Source organism: Pseudophryne corroboree, unplaced genomic scaffold (genome assembly GCF_028390025.1).
Source record: "Pseudophryne corroboree isolate aPseCor3 unplaced genomic scaffold, aPseCor3.hap2 scaffold_251, whole genome shotgun sequence".
In the NCBI taxonomy this organism is placed as follows: domain Eukaryota; kingdom Metazoa; phylum Chordata; class Amphibia; order Anura; family Myobatrachidae; genus Pseudophryne; species Pseudophryne corroboree.
The window spans coordinates 493,133-507,765 of record NW_026969167.1 but is presented as its reverse complement, the minus strand read 5'-3'; the positions used below and the strand labels follow the sequence as shown (position 1 = coordinate 507,765).

Sequence of the window (14,633 nt, the reverse complement as noted above, 5' to 3'; positions counted from 1 at the left end):
TAACTTGGAACTCTAAACAGTATATTTAAACTAGTATGACATAATTAACTGGTATATATTGATTTGCACTAAACCCCATTTAATTCAACAGTGTCATTTAATCCATTAGGCATCATTGTATCTAATTTAAAAATCCAATACGCTTCGCGTCTACATAATAACCCATACCTATTACCCCCCCGTTTAGTCATTGCGATTTGTTCTATGGCTACCATTGTAATACCTTCAAATTTACCTTTACAGCACCGAGTTATATGGTTCGATACTGGGTGTTGTATGTTCTTTCTAATATTACGTCTATGTTCCATGAAACGTATATGCATGGTACGTGTAGTACGACCTACATATTGTCTGCCACACATGCACGTTAATAAATAAATAACGTATGTAGATAGGCAATTAATGAATTCTTTTATTGGAAATTTTTCTTTGGTCATAAATGACTGGAATTCTGTACTTTTACGAGGAAGGTAGTTACACGATAAACATTCCGATTTACCACACCTATGAAATCCACTAGGTTTTTGTGGTAGCCAAGTTGTATCTATATTTTGAGCCTTTTTCTCTTCATAATGGCTAGTCACCAATTTTGATTTTAAATTATCAGCCCGTCTAAAGATGACTGTGCCCCTAGGGTCTACATCTGTTTTTATTAATTCATCAGAAAGTAACATCTGTGTATTCCTTTTGATGATACATCCAATTTGGTGTGCACAACAGTTATATTTTGTAGAGGAGGCAACTTTTTTCCTTGTTCTTATTCTCCTCTTGATTTCTTACTTCTATAGTTCTGGGTTCTAGTAATCTATCCCTATCCATTTTGGTAACATCCTTATATGCTTTTTCTAACAATTCACAGGGATAACCCTGTTCCCGGAACGAATCCATCAATTTAGATGCCTGTGCCTGAAAAGTGGACAGTTCTGTGCAGTTTCTTCGCAACCTTACAAGTTGACCCCTTGGGATATTTGATTTCCAAGTGTGTTTGTGTGCACTTTTGTAATTTAGATATCTATTTTGATCTACTGGTTTTATGAAAGTTTTGGTAACCAGTTTATTACCCTCGGTGGACAAGTCTATATCCAAAAAATTTAAAGAAGTATTGCTATACTTATATGTGAATTTTAGTCCAAATTCATTGGTATTGAGTGTGTCTGTGAAATTAACAAGTGATTGTAAATCCCCTGCCCAAATAATAAATAAATCATCTATATAACGACCATAGTAGACCAGATCCGCGCCGAGCCCGCCACCCCACACATGGGCATCCTCAAAGACGCCCATATATAGGTTCGCAAAACTCGGCGCGAATCTGGCCCCCATGGCCGCACCACGTGTCTGTAAATAAAAATGTGAATCGAAAACAAAATAATTGTGTGTCAAAATAAATGTGATCGAATCTAAAAGGAAGGCACGTAGAGAGTCAGAAATTTCACTTTGCTTTAAATAATGTTCAATAGCCAACACACCTCTATCATGAGGGATATTGGAATAAAGCGATTCCACATCGCAAGTAAGTAGATAATAATGTTTTTTCCATTCTATTTTATTAATTGTATTCAGAAAGTGTTGAGTATCTTTTATATATGATTTAAGACTCTCCACGTGCCCCTGTAAAAAATGATCCACAAAAAAAGATAAATTATTGGTTAAAGATCCCACCCCCGAAATAATAGGACGACCTGGTGGATTAGAAAGTGACTTATGAATTTTTGGTAAATAATAAAAAGTGGCAGTGATGGGGTGTGCACAACTTAAAAAATTGAATGTTTCTTTGGAGATAGTACCGTCCCCAAGGGCAGACTCAAGTAGACACACATATTGTCTTTGAAAAAGGGTGGTGGGGTTGGCATCCAATTTACGATAAAATTGTTCATTCTCCAATTGCCTATGACACTCTGTCACATAATCATTGGTATTAAGAATTACCACCCCACCACCCTTATCAGCAGATTTGATTATGATATCTTGATTTTTTTGTAATAAGCATAATGCTTTTCGTTCCCCAGGGGTCAAGTTATCCCCACAGATTGGGCCTTCCGCTTTATTACAAATATCCCTAAAGCTATTGAGGGTTGACTTATAGAAACTTTCTATGTATGGACCCTTATAGGTCAGAGGGTAAAAATCTGACATTTTCTTGAAAGGATTACGTTTAATATCAAAGACAGGCATCTCTTTATCTTGATTAACCTCTCCCTCCACCTGAAGTGACTCCAAGATGGTTAATGCATTATCATCATTGTTATCCAAAAATATGGGCATCTCCTGACTGTTTATGGTTTTTAATTGTTTTAATGCGAAGTATCGTTTCCTACTCAACATCCGGACATACCGGTTTAAATCTACAAATAACTGAAATAGGTTTGGTCGTGCGGCAGGGGCATAGTTTAATCCCTTCTCTAGAACTTTTATTTCATCATGATTTAGTACTTTGTTAGATAAATTGAAAATTCCCTTTCCAGGTTTTTTGTTGTTAATATTACAATCTGTTATCTTTTGCGGGGTGTTTTCATTTCGTTTCCCTCTGCCCCCTCTACATCCTCTGATTCTAAATTTCTGCTTCTTTTTCTTAGGCCTTGCGATCCCTGCCACCTTATCTGTGGCTGGAATCTGTTCCCCCCTAAAAAAACTGGTTCTCCAGGTGTAGTTTGGAGATCATCATCGGTTTCTGAGTATTTGGGAAATTGTCTGTTTCTATTTTTAGGTATAGCTCCTCCTTCCCTCCTAATATCCAATGTATGGTATCTATTTTTGTATACTATATCAGACCTTTCTTTATATCTTCTATTTTCAATTGAGTTTGTACGTACTTCCCTCCCTCTAGCTTTTGATTTCATGAATTGAGAGTACCTATGGATTTGTGAATTGTTAAATTGTTGTTTGGGTCTATATTCATGGTATTCTTTTTCATTAACCTTGGACCTTTTATTATATGTTCTTGTCATCTCTCTCTGATAATCCAATACATCCCTCTCCATTTTGTGTTCCTTTCTTTCTATCAATGACTGTTCGAATTCTTCTAATTTCTTATTAACCTTCCCATCTCTTATTAGGAATTCCTCTAATTTTTCATAGCTCTTAAGTGATGTGTGTATCTTTTCTATTTCTAATTGTATCTCATTGACTTTACATTCTCTATATTTCACTAGTAATTTCATGAGATCCCTGGAGCAAACATCCAATATGTTGTTCCACTGTTCTGAAAATATTTTATCCTCCTTAAAGGTGGATTCTTTGAGGATTCTCAAACCCCTGGGGACAAGTCCCTCATCTAAATATTTCTGTAGTGATATCTGGTCCCACCAATGTTTAGTTTCTGTAATGCATAGATGTTCAAGATTATTGAATAATTTATGCATTTGGGTGAGATCATCCTGTGGTATGTCCATTGCAATGGTGCTTTTCTTATTCCCCTTAATGTAATTATCACGTCTCTCCATTCTTTGGGTAATGCACCTGAGCATGGACATTATTCACAGACAGAGAAACTATTTTAACCAACAAGGAATATTTTGATTTTATAAAATTATGTAAGATAAACAAAAATATGTTAAACAACTACAATTTTGTGCTCCCTAGAACAAGTGAGTTAATTAATTAATTAGCTCGAATGGCTGTGTGTATATCACTTTAAAACATACAGCTGCCACAAATAAACCAATTTGTAAAAAGCAAAAGACAAAAACAGAATTGGGCGCTGATATTTGAATTAAACGCTAGCTGCACATTCCTGGGGCCTGGTTTGTAAGCCTCCAATTAATTTAAAACAAGAAAAAACAATCTGGAACAGCGCTTAGCATTTAATAAAAACTTTTTTTATTTTATTGTCTATAAAATTAAATAAAAAATAAAAGATAATAAATAAAAAATAATAATATATATATGAAATTGCGGGAATTATGCAATTATACAGTTACCGGCCGGATTTCTTATAATATACATTCAATCCATAAAACAATTAATATGTATATAATACACAACTGTTGCACACAGCAAGAAATTTTAAAATAATTATATATTTAGGCACAACAGAATAAACTCCACTAATAGGAATGACTTTTTATGTTGACAGATATAACTTAGCAGGCGTCCCTGCGCTGTATAGTGCCACTTGTATTATCCGTTTAATTTGTTTGGACAAAACTTGTATAATTTATCCTTCCTTTAAGAAGCAAAAATGAAGCAACAGTCTCTGTGTGGAATATACGGCAATTCTGATGTAAAACTGTCCATGTATCAGCACAGCGGCATGATAAGAAAACTGTTATATGAACGTGGTAATTTGAGACTCCCTTTAACACCAGATAACGCACCAACCTCTATATAATGATGTTGTATAGCTCAGATGAAGGAGAGTCCTCCTTATTCCCCCTTAGCACTGGGGTCCGGAAAACCGGGTACTGAGATGTGCGGTGTTTAAGAGGCAGTCAGCGTCTCCTGGAGTGAATGAATAAGCCGGCCGGCTGTAGCTCACTTGTCATCACATACGCGTTTCTCCGCCTTCATGTAACCTCGGCGGCTTCCTCAGTGTGTATGGAGCCTCTCAGTTGTTACCCGGTTTATAAGCCGGGTCTGTCTCTCCGTCTTCCTGTTTCATTAATACACGTGTGCTGAATTGCGTGTCAGACCTCCTTTTAATTCCACATTATATGTCACAGGTCACAGCACAGGATCTCGTCCAGAACCAAAGTTCTAATGCAGGTTAATCAATTACTCTATCATTGTATTACATAATGGTATCGCACAAAAAAATTATCCTTAATTAGTGGAGTTATCTGCATAATTCTAATCCTCTATATAAATGCGTAGTCACACACATAATTTCAACAAGCAATTTGTCAATTAAAATATACCTTTTACACATATCTCCACATATTCACTATTCCCATTGTGCTTTATACATCAGCAATACATAATTTTCATTAATTTAAATATCTAGAATATCCTCATAATATTGATCAATAATATATATTGATTAGAATCCTCAGTACCTAGTGCATATTAATAGTGCTATTCATTTTATAATAGATTATGCTTATGAATTATAGATTGAGTTTTACACTTATAGAATTCAATATAACAAACACAACTAATTGTTGCCATGTTGAATACCAAAAAAGAGAAGATAAACACACATCCTTTATACCTCACATCCTATATTCCTCTTTTAACTTGGAACTCTAAACAGTATATTTAAACTAGTATGACATAATTAACTGGTATATATTGATTTGCACTAAACCCCATTTAATTCAACAGTGTCATTTAATCCATTAGGCATCATTGTATCTAATTTAAAAATCCAATACGCTTCGCGTCTACATAATAACCCATACCTATTACCCCCCCGTTTAGTCATTGCGATTTGTTCTATGGCTACCATTGTAATACCTTCAAATTTACCTTTACAGCACCGAGTTATATGGTTCGATACTGGGTGTTGTATGTTCTTTCTAATATTACGTCTATGTTCCATGAAACGTATATGCATGGTACGTGTAGTACGACCTACATATTGTCTGCCACACATGCACGTTAATAAATAAATAACGTATGTAGATAGGCAATTAATGAATTCTTTTATTGGAAATTTTTCTTTGGTCATAAATGACTGGAATTCTGTACTTTTACGAGGAAGGTAGTTACACGATAAACATTCCGATTTACCACACCTATGAAATCCACTAGGTTTTTGTGGTAGCCAAGTTGTATCTATATTTTGAGCCTTTTTCCCTTCATAATGGCTAGTCACCAATTTTGATTTTAAATTATCAGCCCGTCTAAAGATGACTGTGCCCCTAGGGTCTACATCTGTTTTTATTAATTCATCAGAAAGTAACATCTGTGTATTCCTTTTGATGATACATCCAATTTGGTGTGCACAACAGTTATATTTTGTAGAGAAGAGGCAACTTTTTTCCTTGTTCTTATTCTCCTCTTGATTTCTTACTTCTATAGTTCTGGGTTCTAGTAATCTATCCCTATCCATTTTGGTAACATCCTTATATGCTTTTTCTAACAATTCACAGGGATAACCCTGTTCCCGGAACGAATCCATCAATTTAGATGCCTGTGCCTGAAAAGTGGACAGTTCTGTGCAGTTTCTTCGCAACCTTACAAGTTGACCCCTTGGGATATTTGATTTCCAAGTGTGTTTGTGTGCACTTTTGTAATTTAGATATCTATTTTGATCTACTGGTTTTATGAAAGTTTTGGTAACCAGTTTATTACCCTCGGTGGACAAGTCTATATCCAAAAAATTTAAAGAAGTATTGCTATACTTATATGTGAATTTTAGTCCAAATTCATTGGTATTGAGTGTGTCTGTGAAATTAACAAGTGATTGTAAATCCCCTGCCCAAATAATAAATAAATCATCTATATAACGACCATAGTAGACCAGATCCGCGCCGAGCCCGCCACCCCACACATGGGCATCCTCAAAGACGCCCATATATAGGTTCGCAAAACTCGGCGCGAATCTGTTTTGCGAACAGCCAAAACACAATAGAAATGCTGATGGTATAGTACAGTTCAAGAACTACAGCACAGGCCAGCCTACACTATAAATCATGAACTGCACTATACATTTAAACTGTACAATAATACAACAGTTAATAAGGCTATGGGTGTGGAGTGTAAGAGGGTGAGGGAATCACAAGCCCGAAGCTTTATTGAAAGACTGACACATATAAGGGGAGGTTTAATAAATAGAAAGACATCCTTTACTATAGAATGTAGTCCAATCCGACCTCTGTGCTCTTCCACAACTGAAAAACAGATAGTGTTCCCAAGCCTTCCATCCTGGAATATCTTTGGTCTTTCGCCAATGAAGAAAGCAATCCCTCCCTCCAGCAGACCCTTCAACCACAATACAAGATCACAGCCAAAAGGCCGAGAAGCAACTACACTTGAGCTTAACAAAAATGGCTAAAACTTAGTGGAGGAAAGTGCAGTGCACCAAAACATAAGCTGACACAATCATGGAGAATGCGCCAGCATATATGCTCTTCTATCTATATTTTGCAAACATGCTCTTGTCCCCTCCAGCTGCTCTATGTAGATTTAACGTCTGGCAAGGTGCATAACCCACTGACAAGCAGGCACACTCCTGCATGAGTTTTCACTCTCACTAGCTGGATGATACACAATCATTTGCATGTGCTCCACCTCCGACACACCACCCACCCAACCACCCAGTCACCAGAGGCACCCACAAACCAACTGGCTCCGTGATTTAATTTGCACAGTGTAGTCATCCAGGCAGCATGTCCTTCTCAATGGAAGGATCTCTGGTTCCATGGAATCTTCCGCATTGGAATGCTGCGGAACAAAAAGGATTTAAATATTCAGCTTGCTAGCATTCAATGTACCTGCGGCTTGGCTCTAGCACATGGGTCTTCATCCTGTGGCCCTCCAGCTGCTGTGAAACTACACATCCCAGCACGCCCTGCCACAGTTTTGCTATAAGGTATGCTAAAACTGAGGCAGGGCATGCTGGGATGTGTAGTTCCATAGCAGCTGGAGGGTCGCAGGTTGAAGACCCATGTTTTAGCATGCCTGTTCTATGATGCATGTTCCGTGATGTCACAATCAGCTTGGAATGGGGTGTCTAGCAGGCATTTGCTGACAGCCACTTGAGGGAGACACACATCAGGAGATGCAGCATATCGGAGGTCTTCGATGCCTTTCCAGCAAATGCACACCACCTGCTGCTGGTCTGGACACACAACAATGCCCACAATCGAAGTCCCAAAATGCCCAACTACAGGATTCATGTAAGTAGTGAATTTAGGAATGAATTTAGAAGTAGGAAATTAAGTTAGTTCACAAGTACATTCAAATTCAGATCTAAAGTCTAGGTAGGCCTCACGTCCTGGCAGCCGCCAGCATTTAAAAATGCCTTGATTAGAGGTACGGAATTAAATGTAGATAAGAAGTAGACACAAAATAAGACTCCGCAGAGCAGTTATCAGGTGTTTTTATCAATTGTTGCATTTAAAAAATCAAGCAATTAGGGAACACAATGTTGCAACAATGTAACCCTATTTGCAAAATAGTACTAAATAAGTTTGTCGATGTAAGACATTTGCAAAGGCGCATCCAAAACACGCTGGAAAATGCAACTGAATCTGTTTTTGGAGGCTAGAATAGGAAATGTGCATCGGTCCTACAAGTACTGAAAGCTCTTCTCCCATCTCCCTTTTCTGAAAAGCCATTTAATATATGGTTCCCAGATAGGGGACATATCAGATATTGCCTTTCAAAAGCAGCAAATATCATACCACTTCTATTGCCATCAAAGATAAACATTGATTGTTTTCAGATATTGGATTGAAAAAGCAGTCTTTATTGACATAAAGAAGCAAAAAAACATACATAAACATTACACACATAAGTACTGTGTTGCAGCACAGCCAAAACACAATACAAATGCTGTCGGTATAGTACAGTTCAAGAACTACAGTACAGGTCAGCCTACACTATAAATCATGAACTGCACTATACATTTAAACAATACAATAGTTAATAAGGCTATGGGTGTGGAGTGTAAGAGGGTGACGGAATCACAAGCCCAAAGCTTTATTAAAAGACAGACACATATAAAGGGAGGATTAATAAATACAAAGATACCCTTTACTATAGAATGTAGTCCAATCCGGTCTTTCAACTCTTCCACAACTGAAAAACGGATAGTGTTCCCAAGCCTTCCATCCTGGAATATCTTCAGTCTCTCGCCAATGAAGAAAACAATCCCTCCAGCAGACTCTTCAACCACAATACAATATCACAGCCAAAAGAGCGAGAAGCAACTACACTTGCGTTTAAACAAAATGGCTAAAACTTAGTGGAGGAAAGTGCAGTGCACCAAAACATAAGCTGACACAATCATGGAGAATGCGCCAGCATATATGCTCTTCTGTGTATATTTTCCAAACCTGCTCTTGTCCCCTCCAGTTGCTCCATGTAGATTTGACGTCTGGCAAGGTGCATAACTCACTGACAAGCAGGCACACTCCTGCATGAGTTTTCTCTCTCACTAGCTGGATGATACACATTCATTTGCATGTGCTCCACCTCCGACACACCGCCCACCCAACCACCCAGTCACCAGAGCCACCCACAAGCCAACTGGCTCCGTGATTTAATTTGCACAGTGCAGTCATCCAGGCAGCATGTCCTTCTCAATGGAATAATCTCTGGTTCCATGGAATCTTCCGCATTGGAATGCTGCGGAACAAAAAGGATTTAAACATTCAGCTTGCTAGCATTCAATGTACCTGCGGTTTGGTTCTAGCACATGGGTCTTCATCCTGTGGCCCTCCAGCTGCTGTGAAACTACACATCCCAGCATGCCCTGCCACAGTTTTGCTATTAAGGTATGCTAAAACTGAGGCAGGGCATGCTGGGATATGTAGTTCCACAGCAGCTGGAGGGTCGCAGGTTTCCTAGAAAAACTTTAAAAAGTCAATAATCTGGAGAGTTTTTGTAAGATGTTTCTTCCAGCAACCAATGAAGAAACACATTGGTACTTTCGCATGATGAGTGAGTGCTTCAGGATCTCTTGCACTTACATGTGCAGCAGAGTACTGCACTGGAAGCATGCTGGGCCCATAACCCAGAGGTAGGCAGATTGAAACTATCCTTTGCTATATGCATTTTTTTTTTGTTCATTAAAGTAATCCAAAACTGGGATTGATATTTTAGCTTTTATTTTTACTTAAAGTACAATAACTTTTACCATTTTAATTTGTTTTAATAGTATATTGACAGTATTGTTTTCTTTCAAAAATCCAATTAATTTTCTTTACCCGATTATTAAAATGGTAATTGACAAAAACAAACTACATTGTCACCAGAAGAGCAATACAAAATGTACAAGTGATATATTAAAATCATCTTTCCAGCTTGAATTTCAATGATGCATTGGGGCAACGATTTTGTGAGAAACATCTTCACCCTTAAATAAAGATTTTCTTAATTCCTTACCTGTGTGCTAATTAGATATCACCTTGTTTTCACATTAAACAGACTTCCACATGAGAAAGCAGCAAGGATGCAGTGGCGTTAATGTTTCCTGGTGTCAACCAGTATTATTTCAGTAGATATTGAAATGAGGATGCATCTTGCTGCCTTTCCAATGAAGCAAGTTTAATTTAGTAATAGGTGAAAAACCATCACTACAAATATGTTAATCAGATACTTGGCTTTGTGGACACTTTTCAGAGAACAAATTAGTTAGCATAAAAATAAAGCCAGAAAATGAAGAGCTGTTTAATCACTCAATTGGATTTTTCTGCCAGCATATTTCTTTTTCTCTGCAACCCACTGCTAAATTGTGCTTCCTAGCTGTTTTTATAAAATCACTGAATCAAATCTAACTCTGATTACATCAGAGAAGGCCAGGTACCCTACACCATAACAGGGGGTTTGAAATTTTGACTTGTCTACTTAAAGATCACCAAAATCTGATAACAAGGTCAATTAAGTCCCTGGGTGGGATTGAACCACCAACCTTTTGGTTAATAGCCTTACACACTAACTGATTGCGCCACAGCGACACTTTGCAAAACTATATACTGACAAAGGCTAATAAGCATTCATCTAGAACGATTCCTAGAAACATTTTAAAAAGTCAATAATGTGGAGAGTTTTTGTAAGATGTTTCTTCCATCAACCAATGAAGAAACACATTGGTACTTTCCCATGATGAGTGAGTGCTTCAGGATCTCTTGCACTTACATGTGCAGCAGAGTACTGTAATGGAAGCATGCTGGGTCCATAACCCAGAGGTAGGCAGATTGAAACTATCCTCTGCTATATGCATTTTTTTTGTTAATTAAAGTAATCCAAAACTGGGATTGATATTTTTGCTCTTTTATTTTTACTTAAAGTACAATAACTTTTACCATTTTAATTTGTTTTAATAGTATATTGACAGTATTGTTTTCTTTCAAAAATCCAATTAATTTTCTTTACCCGATTATTAAAATGGTAATTGACAAAAACAAACTACATTGTCACCAGAAGAGCAATACAAAATGTACAAGTGATATATTAAAATCATCTTTCCAGCTTGAATTTCAATGATGCATTGGGGCAACGATTTTGTGAGAAACATCTTCACCCTTAAATAAAGATTTTCTTAATTCCTTACCTGTGTGCTAATTAGATATCACCTTGTTTTCACATTAAACAGACTTCCACATGAGAAAACAGCAAAGATGCAGTGGCGTTAATGTTTCCTGGTGTCAACCTGTATTATTTCCATAGATATTGAAATGAGGATGCATCTTGCTGCCTTTCCAATGAAGCAAGTTTAATTTAGTAATAGGTGAAAAACCATCCCTACAAAGATGTTAATCAGATACTTGGCTTTGTGGACACTTTTCAGAGAACAAATTTGTTATCATAAAAATAAAGCCAGAAAATGAAGAGCTGTTTAATCACTCAATTGGATTTTTCTGCCAGCATTTTTCTTTTTCTCTGCAACCCACTGCTAAATTGTGCTTCCTAGCTGATTTTTTATAAAATCACTTAATCAAATCTAACTCTGATTACATCAGAGAAGGCCAGGTACCCTACACCATAAGAGGGGGTTTGCAATTTTGACTTGTCTACTTAAATATCACCAAAATCTGATCACAAGGTCAATTACGTCCCTGGGTGGGATTGAACCACCAACCTTTTGACTAATAGGCACTTAGCAACTGTATAAATGTTAAGGATAATGTTAATAAGTTAACCAATGCAAGCATTAACCCGTGCAAGTTGTACCCTGTTTTGAACTTTGAACATGAGCCCCACACCAAAGGAGGTTGGAGGTGTTTAATGCAAACTAGGGGTCAGCCAAGCGCCGCAAAAGGCCACCATGCCCTGCACGCCCCTTTTCTCTTTTCATATGCAGACGAGGGTTGAAGCCAACTTTGACCCACTGCTTGGATGACATCACCATATGCAAATCCATCTGCGGCAGGCCTTCCCCCAGGAATGCTTGCACTAGTTGTTGCATTTGGTTTGTTGTTTGGGGGTGCTTCAGTATTAGGCAGCCTTCTGCCCTCCCATGTTCATCTGAAAATATATGTTCTCCCTGCAGTTGTTGTCCCCAGATGAGAGTTCCCTTGTGCTGCCTCAGTTGAATCTCCTTTACTTGATAGAGATGTGCATGAGCAGCGGCCCTCCCCAGCCCTATTCCAAATCATACTTATTTTGCATAGGAGATACCATGGTCATGAAGATTTTTCTCCCAGGGTGAGGTTCATTCATTGCATTTTGGGTATGCTGACCCCTGTGATTTCCCCAAATGTGGGAAACTTGACTGCATTATTTGTGGTAGTGGGAGGCTGTGTTTGTGATTTCTTCTGGTCAGCTCTGGTAAAAGTCAGATTTCTTTGTCTCAGATTTTCCTTTAGCCTTGTTCTTCTTTCGAGAGTTCCCTTGTGCTGCCTCAGTTGGATCTCCTTCACTTTACAGGGGGGTACCCGAGCAGCAACCCTCCCCAGCTCTAGACCAACTCCTACTTACCTGCCAGGTGAGATACTATGATCATGAAGGTGCTTCTCCCAGGGCAAGGCTCACCCATTGTACTCTGGGTGTGCTGCTCCTGCGATTTCCCCAAATGTGGGAAACTTGACTGCATAATTTGTGTTTCCCCTGGTCGGCTCTCGTATAATTCAGATCTCTTTGTCTCAGGTCTCTCTCCAGCCTAGTTTGCTGTCTGTTTCCACTTCTCTTTTCTTCAGCCGCTTCCTTCTATACCCTTGTGCACTATCCTGACTTCTCCTCCCGTCTGCTTACTTTGTGCCTTCCAATGCACAATGCAAACTACAGGTAGTGCTGCAGGGCCCACACCCTTTTACTTGCCTTACAGAGCAGCTCTGGAGCTGTTACAGTGCCCAGCTGCTGCAAGAAATCAGCTTGAATGCTTCAGGGGCTGGGGCATAGCCAACATGAGCCCCACACCGAAGGAGGGTGGAGGTGTTTAATGCAAACTAGGGGTCAGTCATGTTGGCTATGCCCCAGCCCCTGAAGCATTCAAGCTGATTTCTTGCAGCAGCTGGGCACTGTAACAGCTCCAGAGCTGCTCTGAAAGGCAAGTAAAAGGGTGTGGGCCCTGCAGCACTACCTGTAGTTTGCATTGTGCGTTGGAAGGCACAAAGTAAGCAGACAGGAGGAGAAGTCAAGAGAGTCCACAAGGGTATAGAAGGGAGGGGCTCAAGAAAAAAGAAGTGGAAACAGACAGCAAACTAGGCTGGAGAGTGACCTGAGACAAAGAGATCTGAATTATATGAGAGCCGACCAGGGGAAACACAAATTATGCAGTCAAGTTTCCCACATTTGGGGAAATCGCAGGGGCAGCACACCCAGAGTGCAATGGGTGAGCCTTGCCCTGGGAGAAGCACCTACATGATCATAGTATCTCACCTGGCAGGTAAGTAGGAGTTGGGCTAGAGCTGGGGAGGGTCGCTGCTCGGGCACCCCCCTGTCAAGTGAAGGAGATCCAACTGAGGCAACACAAGGGAACTCTCGAAAGAAGAACAAGGCTAGAGGAAGATCTGAGACAAAGAAATCTGACTTTTACCAGAGCTGACCAGAGGAAAGCACAAACACAGTCCCCCACTACCACAAATAATGCAGTTGAGTTTCCCACATTTGGGGAAATCACAGGGGTCAGCATACCCAGAATGCAATGAATTAACCTAACCCTGGGAGAACAATCTTCATGACCATGGTATCTCCTATGCAAAATAAGTATGATTTGGGATAGGGCTGGGGAGGGCCGCTGCTCAGGCACATCTCTGTCAAGTAAAGGAGATTCAACTGAGGCAGCACAAGGGAACTCTCATCTGGGGACAACAACTGCAGGGAGAACACATATTTTCAGATGAACATGGGAGGGCAGAAGGCTGCCTAATACTGAAGCACCCCCAAACAACAAACCAAATGCAACAACTAGTAAAAGCATTCCTGGGAGAAGGTCTGCAGAAGACGGATTTGCATACGGTGATGTCATCCAAGCAGTGGGCCAAAGTTGGCTGGAACCCTCATCTGCATATGCAAAGAAAAAAGGGTTATGCAGGGCATGGCGGCCTTTTGCGGCGCTTGGATGACCCCTAGTTCGCATTAAACACCTCCATTCTCCTTCGGTGTGGGGCTCATGTTGGCTATGCCCCAGCCCCTGAAGTATTCAAGCTGATTTCTTGCAGCAGCTGGGCACTGTAACAGCTCCAGAGCTGCTCTGTAAGGCAAGTAAAAGGGTGTGGGCCCTGCAGCACTACCTGTAGTTCGCATTGTGCGTTGGAAGGCACAAAGTAAGCAGACAGGAGAAGTCAGGAGAGTGCACAAGGGCATAGAAGGCAGGGGCTCAAGAAAAGAGAAGTGGAAACAGACAGCAAACTAGGCTAAAGAGAGACCTGAGACAAAGAGATCTGAATTATACGAGTAGCCGACCAGAGGAAACACAAATTATGCAATCAAGTGTCCCACATTTGGGGAAATCGTAGGAGCAGCACACCCAGAGTGCAATGGGTGAGCCTTGCCCTGGGAGAAGCACCTTCCTGATCATAGTATCTCACCTGGCAGGTAAGTAAGAGTTGGGCTTGAGCTGGGGAGGGTCGCTGCTCGGGCAC

The 14,633-nt window shown here is 39.7% G+C and overlaps 4 non-coding genes and 1 pseudogene across 4 annotated transcripts; 2 read left to right on the top strand and 3 right to left on the bottom strand.

The window, feature by feature from the left end:
- Positions 1–12,204: 12,204 nt before the first annotated feature.
- Positions 12,205–12,368, top strand: LOC135011805 (U1 spliceosomal RNA). Its single transcript, XR_010210848.1, has one exon. It is a non-coding gene; the product is annotated as a U1 spliceosomal RNA (small nuclear RNA).
- A 152-nt stretch (positions 12,369–12,520) lies between these two features.
- Positions 12,521–12,683, top strand: LOC135011902 (U1 spliceosomal RNA). Its single transcript, XR_010210937.1, has one exon. It is a non-coding gene; the product is annotated as a U1 spliceosomal RNA (small nuclear RNA).
- A 618-nt stretch (positions 12,684–13,301) lies between these two features.
- LOC135011945 (U1 spliceosomal RNA) lies at positions 13,302–13,443 on the bottom strand (annotated as a pseudogene).
- A 152-nt stretch (positions 13,444–13,595) lies between these two features.
- On the bottom strand, positions 13,596–13,759 carry LOC135012054 (U1 spliceosomal RNA). Its single transcript, XR_010211067.1, has one exon. It is a non-coding gene; the product is annotated as a U1 spliceosomal RNA (small nuclear RNA).
- A 671-nt stretch (positions 13,760–14,430) lies between these two features.
- On the bottom strand, positions 14,431–14,594 carry LOC135011886 (U1 spliceosomal RNA). The gene has a single exon (XR_010210925.1). It is a non-coding gene; the product is annotated as a U1 spliceosomal RNA (small nuclear RNA).
- Between the last annotated feature and the right edge of the window lie 39 nt (positions 14,595–14,633).